Below are 20,000 nucleotides of genomic sequence, written 5' to 3'. Positions count from 1 at the left end.
TGACCCCCCCGCCTTCTCTCACTTGCTGAGTAAATCCATTTTGCTTGTGGGCGCAGCAGATTCACCACGGGCCGTGGGAGAGGGGGGGTGGCAGTAATCGCTCTCTATACGTTTATATGTACACCCATAGTGTGCAGGAGGCATGCTGGGAAATAGGGGAGTGCGCCTCTGTGTCCAGCGCCAGCAGATACAGCGAACCTCAGCCCTGGGGCCTATAGTGATGCCGGCCACGTGCAGGCTCCGAAATACAGAGAGGGAAATATCCTGACACGTCCCCCACCACTGACTGTACCGAGGAAAGTAACCCACGGTAACTGCTGTGCCAGTGTGTCCTCATTAATACTGCCGACACAGTGCCCGATAACAGTGCCAACCAGTGTCCTCATTAATACTGCCGACACAGTGCCCGATAACAGTGCCAACCAGTGTCCTCATTAATACTGCCGACACAGTGCCCGATAACAGTGCCAACCAGTGTCCTCATTAATACTGCCGACACAGTGCCCGATAACAGTGCCAACCAGTGTCCTCATTAATACTGCCGACACAGTGCCGTATAACAGAGCCAACCAGTGTCCTCATAATACTGCGAACAGTGCCGTATAACAGTGCCAACCAGTGTCCTCATTAATACCGCCGACACAGTGCCGTATAACAGAGCCAACCAGTGTCCTCATTAATACCGCCGACACAGTGCCCGATAACAGTGCCAACCAGTGTCCTCATTAATACTGCCGACACAGTGCCCGATAACAGTGCCAACCAGTGTCCTCATTAATACTGCCGACACAGTGCCCGATAACAGTGCCAACCAGTGTCCTCATAATACTGCGAACAGTGCCATATAACAGTGCCAACCAGTGTCCTCATTAATACCGCCGACACAGTGCCGTATAACAGAGCCAACCAGTGTCCTCATTAATACTGCCGACACAGTGCCCGATAACAGTGCCAACCAGTGTCCTCATAATACTGCCAACAGTGCCGTATAACAGTGCCAACCAGTGTCCTCATAATACTGCCAACAGTGCCGTATAACAGTGCCAACCAGTGTCCTCATAATACTGCTAACAGTGCCGTATAACAGTGCCAACCAGTGTCCTCATAATACTGCAGTGCCGTATAACAGTGCCAACCAGTGTCCTCATTAATACCACCGACACAGTGCCCGATAACAGAGCCAACCAGTGTCCTCATAATACTGCGAACAGTGCCGTATAACAGTGCCAACCAGTGTCCTCATTAATACCGCCGACACAGTGCCCGATAACAGTGCCAACCAGTGTCCTCATAATACTGCAAACAGTGCCCTATAACAGTGCCAACCAGTGTCCTCATAATACTGCCAACAGTGCCGTATAACAGTGCCAACCAGTGTCCTCATAATACTGCCAACAGTGCCCGATAACAGTGCCAACCAGTGTCCTCATAATACTGCAGTGCCGTATAACAGTGCCAACCACTGTCCTCATTAATACCACCGACACAGTGCCCGATAACAGTGCCAACCAGTGTCCTCATAATACTGCGAACAGTGCCGTATAAGGGCTCTTTCACACTTGCGTTCTTGTCTTCCGGCATAGAGTTCCGTCGTCGGGGCTCTATGCCGGAAGAATCCTGATCAGGATTATCCTAATGCATTCTGAATGGAGAGAAATCCGTTCAGGATGCATCAGGATGTCTTCAGTTCCGGAACGGAACGTTTTTTGGCCGGAGAAAATACCGCAGCATGCTGCGCTTTTTGCTCCGGCCAAAAATCCGGAACACTTGCCGCAAGGCCGGATCCGGAATTAATGCCCATTGAAAGGCATTGATCCGGATCCGGCCTTAAGCTAAACGTCGTTTCGACGCATTGCCGGACCCGACATTTAGCTTTTTCTGAATGGTTACCATGGCTGCCGGGACGCTAAAGTCCTGACAGCCATGGTAAAGTGTAGCGGGGAGCGGGGGAGCAGTATACTTACCGTCCGTGCGGCTCCCCGGGCGCTTCAGAGTGACGTCAGGGCGCCCCAAGCGCATGGATCACGTGATCACATGGATCACGTCATCCATGCGCATGGGGCGCTCTGACGTCATTCTGGAGCGCCCGGGGAGCCGCACGGACTGTAAGTATACCGCTCCCCCGCTCCCCGCTCCTACTATGGCAACCAGGACTTTAATAGCGTCCTGGGTGCCATAGTAACACTGAACGCATTTGGAAGACGGTTCCGTCTTCAAATGCTTTCAGTACACTTGCGTTTTTCCGGATCCGGAGTGTAAATCCGACACGCCGGATCCGGACAACGCAAGTGTGAAAGAGGCCTAACAGTGCCAACCACTGTCCTCATAATACTGCCAACAGTGCCCTATAATAGTGCCAACCAGTGTCCTCATAATACTGCGAACAGTGCCGTATAACAGTGCCAACCACTGTCCTCATAATACTGCCAACACTGCCCTATAATAGTGCCAACCACTGTCCTCATTAATACTGCTGACAGTGCCGTATAACAGTGCCAACCACTGTCCTCATAATACTGCCAACAGTGCCCGATAACAGTGCCAACCACTGTCCTCATAATACTGCTGACAGTGCCCGATAATAGTGCTAACCACTGTCCTCATTAATACCGCCGACACAGTGCCATATAACAGTGCCAACCAGTGTCCTCATAATACTGCGAACAGTGCCCGATAACAGTGCCAACCAGTGTCCTCATTAATACTGCTGACAGTGCCCGATAACAGTGCCAACCACTGTCCTCATAATACTGCTGACAGTGCCCGATAATAGTGCTAACCACTGTCCTCATTAATACTGCTGACAGTGCCCGATAACAGTGCCAACCACTGTCCTCATAATACTGCCAACAGTGCCCGATAACAGTGCCAACCAGTGTCCTCATAATACTGCGAACAGTGCCCTATAATAGTGCCAACCACTGTCCTCATTAATACCGCCGACACAGTGCCGTATAACAGTGCCAACCAGTGTCCTCATAATACTGCGAACAGTGCCCGATAACAGTGCCAACCAGTGTCCTCATAATACTGCCAACAGTGCCGTATAACAGTGCCAACCACTGTCCTCATAATACTGCAAACAGTGCCCTATAATAGTGCCAACCACTGTCCTCATTAATACCGCCGACACAGTGCCCGATAACAGTGCCAACCAGTGTCCTCATTAATACTGCAAACAGTGCCCGATAACAGTGCCAACCACTGTCCTCATAATACTGCTGACAGTGCGCGATAACAGTGCCAACCAGTGTCCTCATAATACTGCAGTGCCGTATAACAGTGCCAACCACTGTCCTCATTAATACCACCGACACAGTACCCGATAACATTGCCAACCAGTCTCCTCATAATACTGCGAACAGTGCCCGATAACAGTGCCAACCACTGTCCTCATAATACTGCAAACACTGCCCTATAATAGTGCCAACCAGTGTCCTCATAATACTGCGAACAGTGCCCTCTAATAGTGCCAACCACTGTCCTCATGATACTGCCAACAGTGCCCGATAACAGTGCCAACCACTGTCCTCATAATACTGCTGACAGTGCCCGATAACAGTGCCAACCACTGTCCTCATAATACTGCCCAGTGCCCTATAATAGTGCCAACCCTGCTTGAGACCTATTAAAGCATACAGATAATGGAGATTCACTCTAATAAAGGCCTTTGAGTAGATGACTATCATATTTCTGGCTGACATTTTAACTTTTCAATATGTTTTTTTAAAATATATTTCTCAAAGATTTAAGGATTTATATTAATTAAGAGGATTTTCTAGGTCGACAATATTGATGGCCTGTCCTTAGGATAAACCATTATTATTAAATTTGTGGGAGGCTTGTACATGGAAGTTACTGTATATTCTTGTACATAGGAGCAGTATTATAGTAGTTATATTCTTGTACATAGGAGCAGTATTATAGTAGTTATATTCTTGTACATAGGAGCAGTATTATAGTAGTTATATTCTTGTACATAGGAGCAGTATTATAGTAGTTATATTCTTGTAGATAGGAGCAGTATTATAGTAGTTATATTCTTGTACATAGGAGCAGTATTATAGTAGTTATATTCTTGTACATAGGAGGCAGTATTATAGTAGTTATATTCTTGTACATAGGAGGCAGTATTATAGTAGTTATATTCTTGTACATAGGAGCAGTATTATAGTAGTTATATTCTTGTACATAGGAGGCAGTATTATAGTAGTCATATTCTTGTACATAGGAGGCAATTTTTATTAGTATAAACAAGCAAAAATACAATAGTACATTTCAAAATAAGAATGAACAAACAATTATTAAACTGAAATCATACATATCATCAAAATAATAAATTTATAATAACTTTAACTTAAGAGTCCATTGCAAATAGATGGGAGAAAAAATGAATAAATAAACATAATTTCAGGATACATGAACCAAAAATTACTCCAAATATACATTCCTCCATAATTTTTCGTTCTCGCCCTTTCTCCTAACTTCTATAGATCTGATCCACCTTAGCTCCGACAGGATGAGGTTTACGGCTTTCTCATGATTGAAGGGCTCACTGTGGATGGACACTCTTGTTCTTGTATGCCAGTGATAGTATTTAACGATAGTAATAATCAGATGCATGGTCCCCCGGTCAATGTCAGCTACCTGTGATGTCACACCATATACAATGTCTGGGTAGGTCAGAGACTGCAGTCTTGGGATTTTTAGCTTGCTGGTTATCTCCTGCCATATCTGTCGCCCTCCCCAGCACTCGGTTATAAAATGTTCCATAGTCTCCTCCTGCTGACAGCCCAAAGGACACATGCGATCTAGAACACTCAGGAACTTTAAATTGCCTCTGACAAAAAGCTTCCCATGGAATGACAGCCAGGCAATGTCAAACAACTTTGCAGGAAGCCTTGGTCCGTTGAGGAACCTAAGACTTTTCTGCAAGGTGGCTGTTGTGCAGTCTCTCAGTGCTGGCTGCAAGTTATAGAAGGCCCTACAGATCCTTATATAGAGATCATTCCTGGTCTTAGTCTCCAGATACACCTTGTCTATTTCCCATTTCCTCACACACTTTAGACCATATTCCAGGTACTGGGGGAGGAAGCCACGAGTAAACCGACCCCTCTTGAGACTGCCGCCTCGCACCCAAGACTCTGCAAAAGGCAATATCCAGTCCCTGACACTGTTCACCCACAGGGAGCTGCTGTTTGAGTCCAGGCAACCAAAATTAACTTTCAGAAACATGGAGTCAAAGAACACCCTTGGATTTAACATATCCAGCCCACCCTCTCTCCTCTGTAGGTAGGTGATCCCTCTTTTTATTGGGTTCAACCTGTTCCCCCACAAAAGTTGGAAGAACAGGCTAAAGAGCCTAGCCGAGAAAGGTTCTGGCAAAGGAAAGACAACAGAGACGTACAAGAAGACGGGGACCAGGTAAGTCTTCAACATAGTAACCCTTTCTCTATAGGTCAGCCTCCAGTTCTTCCATCGCTGAACCTTTGCATTTCCGGAATCCAACTTTTCTTCCCAATTTAGTTTGGCATTATCTTCCCTCCCAAATTTGACCCCAAGGATTTTAATATAGGTGGAGGCCTTTGCAAATTGTGGCAGATCAAAGTCTGGATCAGTACTTAAAGTCCAGAGAGCTTGACTCTTCTCAAGGTTGACTAGAGACCCTGAGGCCTCCGAGTAGCTTCTGATGGCTGCAGACAACATCTCCACCTCTCGAGGCTCAGATATCACCACAGTCACATCATCCGCATAGGCAACTACTTTCAAAGGCAAGCAGTGGGGGACCAGCACCCCCTGAAAATCACACTCCTGTAGTGACCTCAGGAACGGGTCCAAGGCAAACACATACAGCAGTGGACTCAAAGGGCAACCCTGTCTCACCCCTGCCTCTACTTCAAAAGTGTCCCCTTGCCAACCATTGATTAGAGGAAAGCTCTTCGCCTCACAATATAAAGTTTTCAGCCAATCTACAAATTGTCCTGGAATACCGTACTTTGACAAAGTGGCCCATAGATACTCGTGATCCACTCTGTCAAAAGCTTTAGCCTGGTCCAGACCTACAACATATCTCCCACACCTCAGAGCTTTACATCTCTCAAACATCTCCCTTATCGAGATGACTGCTCCAGAGATGTTCCGCCCTTTTACTGTGCCAAACTGACAGCCTGCCAACAGTGCCCGGGACAAACAGACTAACCTAGAGAACAGGATTTTTGCCAGAATCTTCCTGTCGACATTCAAGAGGGCAATCGGCCTCCAGTTCTTGATGTCACTAGGCTCCTTACCTTTAGACAGCAGAATTAGCGAGGACACCCTCATGGACGGAGGCATCCGGTGATTTTCTAGACAATTTTTGTACACGTCCACGAGGATTGGGGCCAAGTGGTCTCTGAACTTCTTATAGAATTCTGCTGTTATACCATCTGGACCTGGTGCCTTCTTCAGATGTAACTGATCAATGGCCACTTTAACTTCCTCCACCGTTAATTCTGCTGTCAAAGGAGAAAAGTCCACATCATTAGTATCAGGGCCTGGAGTTGCCTCCAAGAATTGAGTCATCTTCTCTTTATCCAAAACCTTCTTCTGAAATAAGTCAGCATAGTAAGATCTCACCACCCCCAGGATACCCTCCCGAGATTCCTGTAAAACACCCTGGGAGTCAGTGAGACCTGCCACCGATTTATTAGCCACACGTTCCCTGCAATTCTCAAAGGGATCAGGAGCCCCTAAGGTCCCATAATCCCGTTCCAGAACCAGGGAGGTGTACCTGCTGTACTGATACTGCCTTATCTCAGATTTCAGTCGGTCGATCTTTTGTTTTTCATCCCCACCCGCCGAATACAGTGACTCCAATTCTTTCCGCAGCCTGAGATACTGGCTATACTTACTCTTCCCTCTTTTAACTGACAGTCTCTGTAAGAGGGATCTGATCTCCACCTTGACATCCTCCCACCAGTCGGCCACGTTGTTATAAAAGTCCACTCTCTGTAGCTGAACCTGGAAAAGAGAGTGGACACAATCCTGGACATAGACATCATCCAGGAGGCTGGAATTAAGCCTCCATAGCCCTCTACCAATATCAGAGCGTCTAGTGGCTCCCAAGCAAAAAAACAAAGCCAGGTGGTCAGAGTAGGGGACGACCTTCTCACTTATCCCGCTAACAGTCTCTGTGGGGTTCACAAACGCCATGTCGATTCTACTGCTTCTGTCAGCACAAGAATATGTGAAGTTTGGCTTTCTGCCACCCCATGTGAAGACATCACTTAGGCCAGCCTGCGATATTATGTTACTTAAGACTCTGGAGTCTCTGACCACCGCTCTGCCCGAGGACCGGTCACCTGATGACAAAGTGACATTAAAGTCCCCTGCCATTACCACAGGTATAGAGGTGAAAAGATACTGCTTCACATCATTAAACAGCTGGATTCTCTCAGCCACTGTCTGTGGGCCGTAGATGTTAATAAAGCGGAGCCGTCTACCATGGATGGTCACTTCCAGCACCAGGCACCTTCCCATAGCTACCTCCGTTAACCTGTGCACAGTGACATCATTGGTATTAAACAATATGGCCACCCCGGCATAAGGCTCCACAGCCAGCGACCAGCAAGAAGGACCAGACCGCCATTCACTCTCAGCCTCACGTAGATGCCCCAAGGTGTTCAAACGTGTCTCCTGCAGAAAGATGACATCTGCATCCAGGTATCTGAGGTGATCGTATACCGCGTGTCTGGTCCTTCTTACTTTGATGCTGTTCACATTGCTCGAAGCAACTTTTAGAAAAAACCCAGCCATCACAAGACAACAGAGAAAGAGCAGATAAGTGACTCCCATCATCATAGGTCAGGATCAGAGGCTTCCTGCCTACCACCGGTCTCCATATCTGACTCTACAGGGGCTTCTACAGGAGGGGGCTTCTTCTTTGTTGGGGGGTCCCCTGTGTCTGCCTCACACTCATTATCTATTCTCTGTTGCTCTTCCTCATAATCCCCATCAGACTCTGATAACGCCTCATATCTGTTTGACAGGACCATGACGCCTGCACCGGTACTGACTTTTTTCCTGGTGTTTTGGCCCAGGTTATGTTCCTCCTCAGACTTACGGGAAGACTTATCTTTTTTCCTCCTTTTGTTCCTCTTGGCCTCTTCATATACAGAAGGTGATACAGAGGCGGCTGCCTGAGACTGGTCCTGAGTGACCACCTCCATGGTGCCCTGTGTGTTCTCTGAAGGCTGAGGTTCGGGTGCTGTCTCACCTGACCCCTGTTGTACCTCGTGCCTCGTCAGTATGGTCCCTGACATCAAAGCCTCCTCCTCTATAGCGTCTGCGGCCTCCACTAACTCCTCATCTGGAAGCTCCCTGCATACGTTATGCCAGGCATCTGGGCAATCCTTATGTGAGTGGCCTATCTGTCCGCAGAGATTGCATCTAACGTTCTTACACGTGGCACTCAGATGGCCGAGCTCACCACACAGGTTGCACTTGACCACTGTGCACACATTTGCCACATGACCGACCTTGCCACACTTGAAGCACTTTCTAGGTTGCCCAGGATAGAAACAGACGCCCTTCTCTCTACCGATAAAGAAGGAGTTAGGGAGATGTAAGGTGATGTTATTGTGCTGGCGCAGCTTCACCAGCACCTTCCACCCTCCAGTCCAGACACCATCATCGTCCCTGTTCTTAGTGAGGTCGGACACGAGGTCACAGTGCCTCCGGAGCCACACCACAATGTCCTGGGGAGGAACAGATTCATTCCAGAAAATAACATTCACAATAGCAGTGTCTGGCTTGGAAATGGGAATGAAAATGAACTTATTCCAGCCTTCGGTGTCTCTAACCCTGGCAAAGTTTGCCCAGAACCTATCCAGACTAGACATAAGCTTAAAGCTGACATCATAGCCCTGCCTGTCTGGTAGATTTATCACCGCCAGGATGTCCTCTGGAGCAAACCCCATCTGGTGGCACAGGAGTTCCCTCACCACAAACCTCCTATCGGGGAGGTCTTCTTTGGTGCCTCGGTGTTTAAACCTCACCACGTTCCTCCTCTTAAACGCCTGGCCTGTATAGCCTGCACTGGAGGTGAAGGATGGAGCGCCGCGGCTCCAGGCATTTCTGGGAGGATCCTGACGGGCCTCACTACCCTGAGTATTGGGGCGAGTGTCTCCACTAGAGGGGCCTGACGGGGGGGCACTACCCTGAGTATTGGGGTGCGTGTCTGCACTAGATGGGACAGTCTCATCCGATGTGGGTTGTGTTAAGGGGGGGAAATTACAGACATCATTCTGTACACCTTCCTGACCGCCATCCACCTCTATATCCCACACAGACTGTACAGTATCCCCAGCCCCCGACCCCTCAGGTACAATATCAATGTCCCCGGTCTGTGCCCCAGTAACAGAGCTCTCCTGCGTCTCCGCATCACCCTGACCCATGGATACATGTCCACTGTCCTGCCGTTGGGCTGGCTCTGCTGGGACTTGTGGTGCCACATATCCAGGATGTTGCTCAGGGACAGCTGAAGGTTCTTGCGGCTGCACTTGCCCACCTCCCTTCTGGAAAGAGAAACTTGCAGGCTTCAGTATTTGTTGTATCACTCGCCGGGGCTCATCTGGGGACACGGACCCTGATTGTGCTCTAGAGGAGCGGGATCCAGAGTCACTGTTCTGTCTCTGCTGTGAGAAACGTTCCTGGTTCCCGTAGGACTCGGCCAGGGGCCCCATCCTCTCCAGGACACAGTCCATCTCCTTCACCACCTGTGCCAGCTCTATGCTCAGTGAGTGCAGCTTGGTATCATACAAGGTGTTACTATCGGGGTGCGCAGTTTTCAGGTTATATACACAGTCTATCTGCATCTGCAGCAGTTGTTTGTGGTGCTTTAACTCCCCCATTCTCCTTACCAGAGCCGGGATCTCCTCCGCCATCTGCAGCTCAGGTGCTCGCGTGGTCTCCTTCACCTGCTGTCCTGGTCGGGGCAGGGGTCCAAGCTGTTTGGATTCACCGGTCTCCTGCAGCTTTGTCTTTCCAGCTTTACTGCTAGTACTTGCAGTTGCATCTGCTGAGGCCTGTTCACACTTTGCAGTGTTTGTAGACATGGCATTCCTGGTTACCTGTAGAGGCATTGCTGCAGATCTGGTGCGGCCTTGGCAGGCCATGCTGGAAGCCACAACTTGCTGTTTCAGGTTTTCTTGCAATGTTTGTTTCTCCAGTGATGTCCGTCTCTGTCTGTGTGCAGGAGAGGGGAGCTGCTCACCTGCTGCACGACCTGCGCTCATCACCTCTGCACCTTGCTGGCTGGACTTGGGATCCGCTCGCATCTTCACTGCACTCACTTTCTTCTCTTCTTCTTTCTTCAGAACAACAATATTTCCTTCATTCTGCTGCTGACTGGAAACTTTGGGATTAGTATCCACTTTAGGAATGGTTTGGGAGTTTTCTCCCAGTGTAGGCCTGGAAGCCTGGGCCTTGCTGAGGGAAGTTCCCCGCCCGGGCTGGCCACACCCTGGGCTCTGGACAGACATCCACAGGCTCAGGAGAGCTACTCACACACGTCCTCACAGCTAGGAGGCAGTATTATAGTAGTTATATTTTTGTACATAGGAGCAGTATTATAGTAGTTATATTCTTGTACATAGGAGGCAGTATTATAGTAGTTATATTCTTGTACATAGGAGCAGTATTATAGTAGTTATATTCTTGTACATAGGAGGCAGCATTATAGTGGTTATATTCTTGTACATAGGAGCAGTATTATAGTAATTATATTATTGTACATAGGAGCAGTATTATAGTAGTTATATTCTTGTACATAGGAGGCAGTATTATAGTAGTTATATTCTTGTACATAGGAGGCAGTATTATAGTAGTTATATTCTTGTACATAGGAGCAGTATTATAGTAGTTATATTCTTGTACATAGGAGGCAGTATTATAGTAGTTATATTCTTGAACATAGGAGCAGTATTATAGTAGTTATATTATTGTACATAGGAGCAGTATTATAGTAGTTATATTCTTGAACATAGGAGCAGTATTATAGTAGTTATATTCTTGTACATAGGAGCAGTATTATAGTAGTTATATTCTTGTACATAGGAGGCAGTATTATAGTAGTTATATTCTTGTACATAGGAGCAGTATTATAGTAGTTATATTCTTGTACATAGGAGGCAGTATTATAGTAGTTATATTCTTGTACATAAGAGCAGTAATATAGTAGTTATATTCTTGTACATAGGAGCAGTATTATAGTAGTTATATTCTTGTACATAGGAGGCAGTATTATAGTAGTTATATTCTTGCACATAGGAGCAGTATTATAGTAGTTATATTCTTGTACATAGGAGCAGTATTATAGTAGTTATATTCTTGTACATAGGAGGCAGTATTATAGTAGTTATATTCTTGTACATAGGAGGCAGTATTATAGTAGTTATATTCTTGTACATAGGAGCAGTATTATAGTAGTTATATTCTTGAACATAGGAGCAGTATTATAGTAGTTATATTCTTGTACATAGGAGCAGTATTATAGTAGTTATATTCTTGTACATAGGAGGAGTATTATAGTAGTTATATTCTTGTACATAGGAGCAGTATTATAGTAGTTATATTCTTGTACATAGGAGGCAGTATTATAGTAGTTATATTCTTGAACATAGGAGCAGTATTATAGTAGTTATATTATTGTACATAGGAGCAGTATTATAGTAGTTATATTCTTGAACATAGGAGCAGTATTATAGTAGTTATATTCTTGTACATAGGAGCAGTATTATAGTAGTTATATTCTTGAACATAGGAGCAGTATTATAGTAGTTATATTATTGTACATAGGAGCAGTATTATAGTAGTTATATTCTTGTACATAGGAGGCAGTATTATAGTAGTTATATTCTTGTACATAGGAGCAGTATTATAGTAGTTATATTCTTGTACATAGGAGCAGTATTATAGTAGTTATATTCTTGTACATAGGAGGCAGTATTATAGTAGTTATATTCTTGTACATAAGAGCAGTAATATAGTAGTTATATTCTTGTACATAGGAGCAGTATTATAGTAGTTATATTCTTGTACATAGGAGGCAGTATTATAGTAGTTATATTCTTGCACATAGGAGCAGTATTATAGTAGTTATATTCTTGTACATAGGAGCAGTATTATAGTAGTTATATTCTTGTACATAGGAGGCAGTATTATAGTAGTCATATTCTTGTACATAGGAGGCAGTATTATAGTAGTTATATTCTTGTACATAGGAGGCAGTATTATAGTAGTTATATTCTTGTACATAGGAGGCAGTATTATAGTAGTTATATTCTTGTACATAGGAGCAGTATTATAGTAGTTATATTCTTGTACATAGGAGGCAGTATTATAGTAGTCATATTCTTGTACATAGGAGGCAGTATTATAGTAGTTATATTCTTGTACATAGGAGGCAGTATTATAGTAGTTATATTCTTGTACATAGGAGCAGTATTATAGTAGTTATATTCTTGAACATAGGAGCAGTATTATAGTAGTTATATTCTTGTACATAGGAGCAGTATTATAGTAGTTATATTCTTGTACATAGGAGGAGTATTATAGTAGTTATATTCTTGTACATAGGAGCAGTATTATAGTAGTTATATTCTTGTACATAGGAGGCAGTATTATAGTAGTTATATTCTTGAACATAGGAGCAGTATTATAGTAGTTATATTATTGTACATAGGAGCAGTATTATAGTAGTTATATTCTTGAACATAGGAGCAGTATTATAGTAGTTATATTCTTGTACATAGGAGCAGTATTATAGTAGTTATATTCTTGTACATAGGGGCAGTATTATAGTAGTAATATTCTTGTACATAGGAGCAGTATTATAGTAGTTATATTCTTGTACATAGGAGGCAGTATTATAGTAGTTATATTCTTGTACATAGGAGCAGTATTATAGTAGTTATATTCTTGTACATAGGAGCAGTATTATAGTAGTTATATTCTTGTACATAGGAGCAGTATTATAGTAGTTATATTCTTGTACATAGGAGCAGTATTATAGTAGTTATATTCTTGTACATAGAAGCAGTATTATAGTAGTTATATACTTGTACATAAGAGCAGTATTATGGTAGTTATATTCTTGTACATAGGAGCAGTATTATAGTAGTTATATTCTTGTACATAGGAGCAGTATTATGGTAGTTATATTCTTGTACATAGGAGCAGTATTCTAGTAGTTATATTCTTGTACATAGGAGACAGTATTATAGCTGTTATATTCTTGTACATAGGAGCAGTATTATAGTAGTTATATTCTTGTACATAGAAGCAGTATTATAGTAGTTATATTCTTGTACATGAGGCAGTATTATAGTAGTTATATTCTTGTACATAGGAGGCAGTATTATAGCAGTTATATTCTTGTACATAGGGGCAGAATTATTGTATTCATATTTTTGTACATAGGAGCAGTATTATAGTTGTTATATTCTTGTACATAGGAGCAGTTATATAGTAGTAATATTCTTGTACATAGGAGGCAGTATTATAGTAGTTACATTCTTGTACATAGGAGGCAGTATTATAGTAGTTATATTCCTGTACATAGGAGCAGTATTATAGTAGTTATATTCTTGTACATAGGAGCAGTATTATAGTAGTTATATTCTTGTACATAGGAGGCAGTATTATAGTAGTTAGATTCTTGTACATAGGAGCAGTATTATAGTAGTTATATTCTTGTACATAGGAGCAGTATTATAGTAGTTATATTCTTGTACATAGGAGGCAGTATTATAGCAGTTATATTCTTGTAGATAGGAGCAGTATTATAGTAGTTATATTCTTGTACATAGGAGCAGTATTATAGTAGTTTTATTCTTGTACATAGGAGCAGTATTATAGTAGTTATATTCTTGTACATAGGAGCAGTATTATAGTAGTTATATTCTTGTACATAGGAGGCAGTATTATAGTAGTTATATTCTTGTACATAGGAGCAGTATTATAGTAGTTATATTCTTGTACATAGGAGGCAGTATTATAGTAGTTATATTCTTGTACATAGGAGCAGTATTATAGTAGTTATATATTCTTGTACATAGGAGCAGTATTATAGTAGTTATATTCTTGTACATAGGAGCAGTATAATAGTAGTTATATTCTTGTACATAGGAGGGAGTATTATAGCAGTTATATTCTTGTACATAGGAGGCAGTATTATAGCTGTTATATTCTTGTACATAGGAGGCAGTATTATAGTAGTTATATTCTTGTACATAGGAGGCAGCATTATAGTGGTTATATTCTTGTACATAGGAGCAGTATTATAGTAATTATATTATTGTACATAGGAGCAGTATTATAGTAGTTATATTCTTGTACATAGGAGGCAGTATTATAGTAGTTATATTCTTGTACATAGGAGGCAGTATTATAGTAGTTATATTCTTGTACATAGAAGCAGTATTATAGTAGTTATATTCTTGTACATAGAAGCAGTATTATAGTAGTTATATTCTTGTACATAGAAGCAGTATTATAGTAATTATATTATTGTACATAGGAGCAGTATTATAGTAGTTATATTCTTGTACATAGGAGGCAGTATTATAGTAGTTATATTCTTGTACATAGGAGGCAGTATTATAGTAGTTATATTCTTGTACATAGGAGCAGTATTATAGTAGTTATATTCTTGTACATAGGAGGCAGTATTATAGTAGTTATATTCTTATACATAGGAGGCAGTATTATAGTAGTTATATTCTTGTACATAGGAGCAGTATTATAGTAGTTATATTCTTGTCCATAGGAGGAAGTATTATAGTAGTTATATTCTTGTACATAGGAGGCAGTATTATAGTAGTTATATTCTTGTACATAGGAGGCAGTATTATAGTAGTTATATTCTTGTACATAGGAGCAGTATTATAGTAGTTATATTCTTGTACATAGGAGCAGTATTATAGTAGTTATATTCTTGTACATAGGAGCAGTATTATAGTAGTTATATTCTTGTACATAGGAGGCAGTATTATAGTAGTTATATTCTTGTACATAGGAGCAGTATTATAGTAGTTATATTCTTGTACATAGGAGCAGTATTATGGTAGTTATATTCTTGTACATAGGAGCAGTATTCTAGTAGTTATATTCTTGTACATAGGAGGGAGTATTATAGCAGTTATATTCTTGTACATAGGAGGCAGTATTATAGTAGTTATATTCTTGTACATAGGAGGCAGTATTATAGTAGTTATATTCTTGTACATAGGAGGGAGTATTATAGCAGTTATATTCTTGTACATAGGAGGCAGTAATATAGTAGTTATATTCTTGTACATAGGAGGCAGTATTATAGTAGTTATATTCTTGTACATAGGAGCAGTATTATAGTAGTTATATTCTTGTACATAGGAGCAGTATTATAGTAGTTATATTCTTGTACATAGAAGCAGTATTATAGTAGTTATATTCTTGTACATGAGGCAGTATTATAGTAGTTATATTCTTGTACATTGGAGGCAGTATTATAGTAGTTATATTCTTGTACATAGGAGCAGTATTATAGTAGATATATTCTTGTACATAGGAGGTAGTATTATAGTAGTTATATTCTTGTACATAGAAGGCAGTATTATAGTAGTTATATTCTTGTACATAGGAGCAGTATTATAGTAGTTATATTCTTGTACATAGGAGCAGTATTATAGTAGTTATATTCTTGTACATAGGAGCAGTATTATAGTAGTTATATTCTTGTACATAGGAGGCAGTATTATAGTAGTTATATTCTTGTACATAGGAGCAGTATTATAGTAGTTATATTCTTGTACATAGGAGCAGTATTATGGTAGTTATATTCTTGTACATAGGAGCAGTATTCTAGTAGTTATATTCTTGTACATAGGAGGGAGTATTATAGCAGTTATATTCTTGTACATAGGAGACAGTATTATAGCTGTTATATTCTTGTACATAGGAGCAGTATTATAGTAGTTATATTCTTGTACATAGAAGCAGTATTATAGTAGTTATATTCTTGTACATGAGGCAGTATTATAGTAGTTATATTCTTGTACATTGGAGGCAGTATTATAGTAGTTATATTCTTGTACATAGGAGCAGTATTATAGTAGTTATATTCTTGTACATAGGAGGTAGTATTATAGTAGTTATATTCTTGTACATAGAAGGCAGTATTATAGTAGTTATATTCTTGTACATAGGAGCAGTATTATAGTAGTTATATTCTTGAACATAGGAGCAGTATTATAGTAGTTATATTCTTGTACATAGGAGGTAGTATTATAGTAGTTATATTCTTGTATATAGGAGGCAGTATTATAGTAGTTATATTCTTGTACATAGGAGGCAGTATTATAGTAGTTATATTTTTGTACATAGGAGCAGTATTATAGTAGTTATATTCTTGTACATAGGAGCAGTATTATAGCAGTTATATTCTTGAACATAGGAGCAGTATTATAGTAGTTATATTCTTGTACATAGGAGGTAGTATTATAGTAGTTATATTCTTGTATATAGGAGGCAGTATTATAGTAGTTATATTCTTGTACATAGGAGGCAGTATTATAGTAGTTATATTCTTGTACATAGGAGGCAGTATTATAGTAGTTATATTCTTGTACATAGGAGCAGTATTATAGTAGTTATATTCTTGTACATAGGAGCAGTATTATAGCAGTTATATTCTTGTACATAGGAGCAGTATTATAGTAGTTATATTCTTGTACATAGGAGGCAGTATTATAGTAGTTATATTCTTGTACATAGGAGCAGTATTATAGTAGTTATATTCTTGTACATAGGAGCAGTATTATAGTAGTTATATTCTTGTACATAGGAGCAGTATTATAGTAGTTATATTCTTGTACATAGGAGGGAGTATTATAGCAGTTATATTCTTGTACATAGGAGACAGTATTATAGCTGTTATATTCTTGTACATAGGAGCAGTATTATAGTAGTTATATTCTTGTACATAGAAGCAGTATTATAGTAGTTATATTCTTGTACATGAGGCAGTATTATAGTAGTTATATTCTTGTACATTGGAGGCAGTATTATAGTAGTTATATTCTTGTACATAGGAGCAGTATTATAGTAGATATATTCTTGTACATAGGAGGTAGTATTATAGTAGTTATATTCTTGTACATAGAAGGCAGTATTATAGTAGTTATATTCTTGTACATAGGAGCAGTATTATAGTAGTTATATTCTTGTACATAGGAGCAGTATTATAGCAGTTATATTCTTGAACATAGGAGCAATATTATAGTAGTTATATTCTTGTACATAGGAGGTAGTATTATAGTAGTTATATTCTTGTATATAGGAGGCAGTATTATAGTAGTTATATTCTTGTACATAGGAGGCAGTATTATAGTAGTTATATTCTTGTACATAGGAGGCAGTATTATAGTAGTTATATTCTTGTACATAGGAGCAGTATTATAGTAGTTATATTCTTGTACATAGGAGCAGTATTATAGCAGTTATATTCTTGTACATAGGAGCAGTATTATAGTAGTTATATTCTTGTACATAGGAGGCAGTATTATAGTAGTTATATTCTTGTACATAGGAGCAGTATTATAGTAGTTATATTCTTGTACATAGGAGCAGTATTATGGTAGTTATATTCTTGTACATAGGAGCAGTATTCTAGTAGTTATATTCTTGTACATAGGAGGGAGTATTATAGCAGTTATATTCTTGTACATAGGAGACAGTATTATAGCTGTTATATTCTTGTACATAGGAGCAGTATTATAGTAGTTATATTCTTGTACATAGGAGGCAGTATTATAGTAGTTATATTCTTGTACATAGAAGCAGTATTATAGTAGTTATATTCTTGTACATGAGGCAGTATTATAGTAGTTATATTCTTGTACATTGGAGGCAGTATTATAGTAGTTATATTCTTGTACATAGGAGCAGTATTATAGTAGATATATTCTTGTACATAGGAGGTAGTATTATAGTAGTTATATTCTTGTACATAGAAGGCAGTATTATAGTAGTTATATTCTTGTACATAGGAGCAGTATTATAGTAGTTATATTCTTGTACATAGGAGCAGTATTATAGCAGTTATATTCTTGAACATAGGAGCAGTATTATAGTAGTTATATTCTTGTACATAGGAGGTAGTATTATAGTAGTTATATTCTTGTATATAGGAGGCAGTATTATAGTAGTTATATTCTTGTACATAGGAGGCAGTATTATAGTAGTTATATTCTTGTACATAGGAGGCAGTATTATAGTAGTTATATTCTTGTACATAGGAGCAGTATTATAGTAGTTATATTCTTGTACATAGGGGCAGTATTATAGTAGTTATATTCTTGTACATAGGAGGCAGTATTATAGTAGTTATATTCTTGTACATAGGAGGCAGTATTATAGTAGTTATATTCTTGTACATAGGAGGCAGTATTACAGTAGTTATATTCTTGTACATAGGAGCGGTATTATAGTAGTTATATTCTTTTACATAGGAGGCAGTATTATAGTAGTTATATTCTTGTACATAGGAGGCAGTATTATAGCTGTTATATTCTTGTACATAGGAGGCAGTATTATAGTAGTTATATTCTTGTACATAGGAGGCAGCATTATAGTGGTTATATTCTTGTACATAGGAGCAGTATTATAGTAATTATATTATTGTACATAGGAGCAGTATTATAGTAGTTATATTCTTGTACATAGGAGGCAGTATTATAGTAGTTATATTCTTGTACATAGGAGGCAGTATTATAGTAGTTATATTCTTGTACATAGAAGCAGTATTATAGTAGTTATATTCTTGTACATAGAAGCAGTATTATAGTAGTTATATTCTTGTACATAGAAGCAGTATTATAGTAATTATATTATTGTACATAGGAGCAGTATTATAGTAGTTATATTCTTGTACATAGGAGGCAGTATTATAGTAGTTATATTCTTGTACATAGGAGGCAGTATTATAGTAGTTATATTCTTGTACATAGGAGCAGTATTATAGTAGTTATATTCTTGTACATAGGAGGCAGTATTATAGTAGTTATATTCTTATACATAGGAGGCAGTATTATAGTAGTTATATTCTTGTACATAGGAGCAGTATTATAGTAGTTATATTCTTGTCCATAGGAGGAAGTATTATAGTAGTTATATTCTTGTACATAGGAGGCAGTATTATAGTAGTTATATTCTTGTACATAGGAGGCAGTATTATAGTAGTTATATTCTTGTACATAGGAGCAGTATTATAGTAGTTATATTCTTGTACATAGGAGCAGTATTATAGTAGTTATATTCTTGTACATAGGAGCAGTATTATAGTAGTTATATTCTTGTACATAGGAGGCAGTATTATAGTAGTTATATTCTTGTACATAGGAGCAGTATTATAGTAGTTATATTCTTGTACATAGGAGCAGTATTATGGTAGTTATATTCTTGTACATAGGAGCAGTATTCTAGTAGTTATATTCTTGTACATAGGAGGGAGTATTATAGCAGTTATATTCTTGTACATAGGAGGCAGTATTATAGTAGTTATATTCTTGTACATAGGAGGCAGTATTATAGTAGTTATATTCTTGTACATAGGAGGGAGTATTATAGCAGTTATATTCTTGTACATAGGAGGCAGTAATATAGTAGTTATATTCTTGTACATAGGAGGCAGTATTATAGTAGTTATATTCTTGTACATAGGAGCAGTATTATAGTAGTTATATTCTTGTACATAGGAGCAGTATTATAGTAGTTATATTCTTGTACATAGAAGCAGTATTATAGTAGTTATATTCTTGTACATGAGGCAGTATTATAGTAGTTATATTCTTGTACATTGGAGGCAGTATTATAGTAGTTATATTCTTGTACATAGGAGCAGTATTATAGTAGATATATTCTTGTACATAGGAGGTAGTATTATAGTAGTTATATTCTTGTACATAGAAGGCAGTATTATAGTA

Source organism: Bufo bufo, chromosome 1 (assembly GCF_905171765.1).
Source record: "Bufo bufo chromosome 1, aBufBuf1.1, whole genome shotgun sequence".
Classification (NCBI taxonomy): domain Eukaryota; kingdom Metazoa; phylum Chordata; class Amphibia; order Anura; family Bufonidae; genus Bufo; species Bufo bufo.
The sequence above is the reverse complement of the archived record's forward strand: the minus strand, read 5'-3'. Positions refer to the sequence as shown.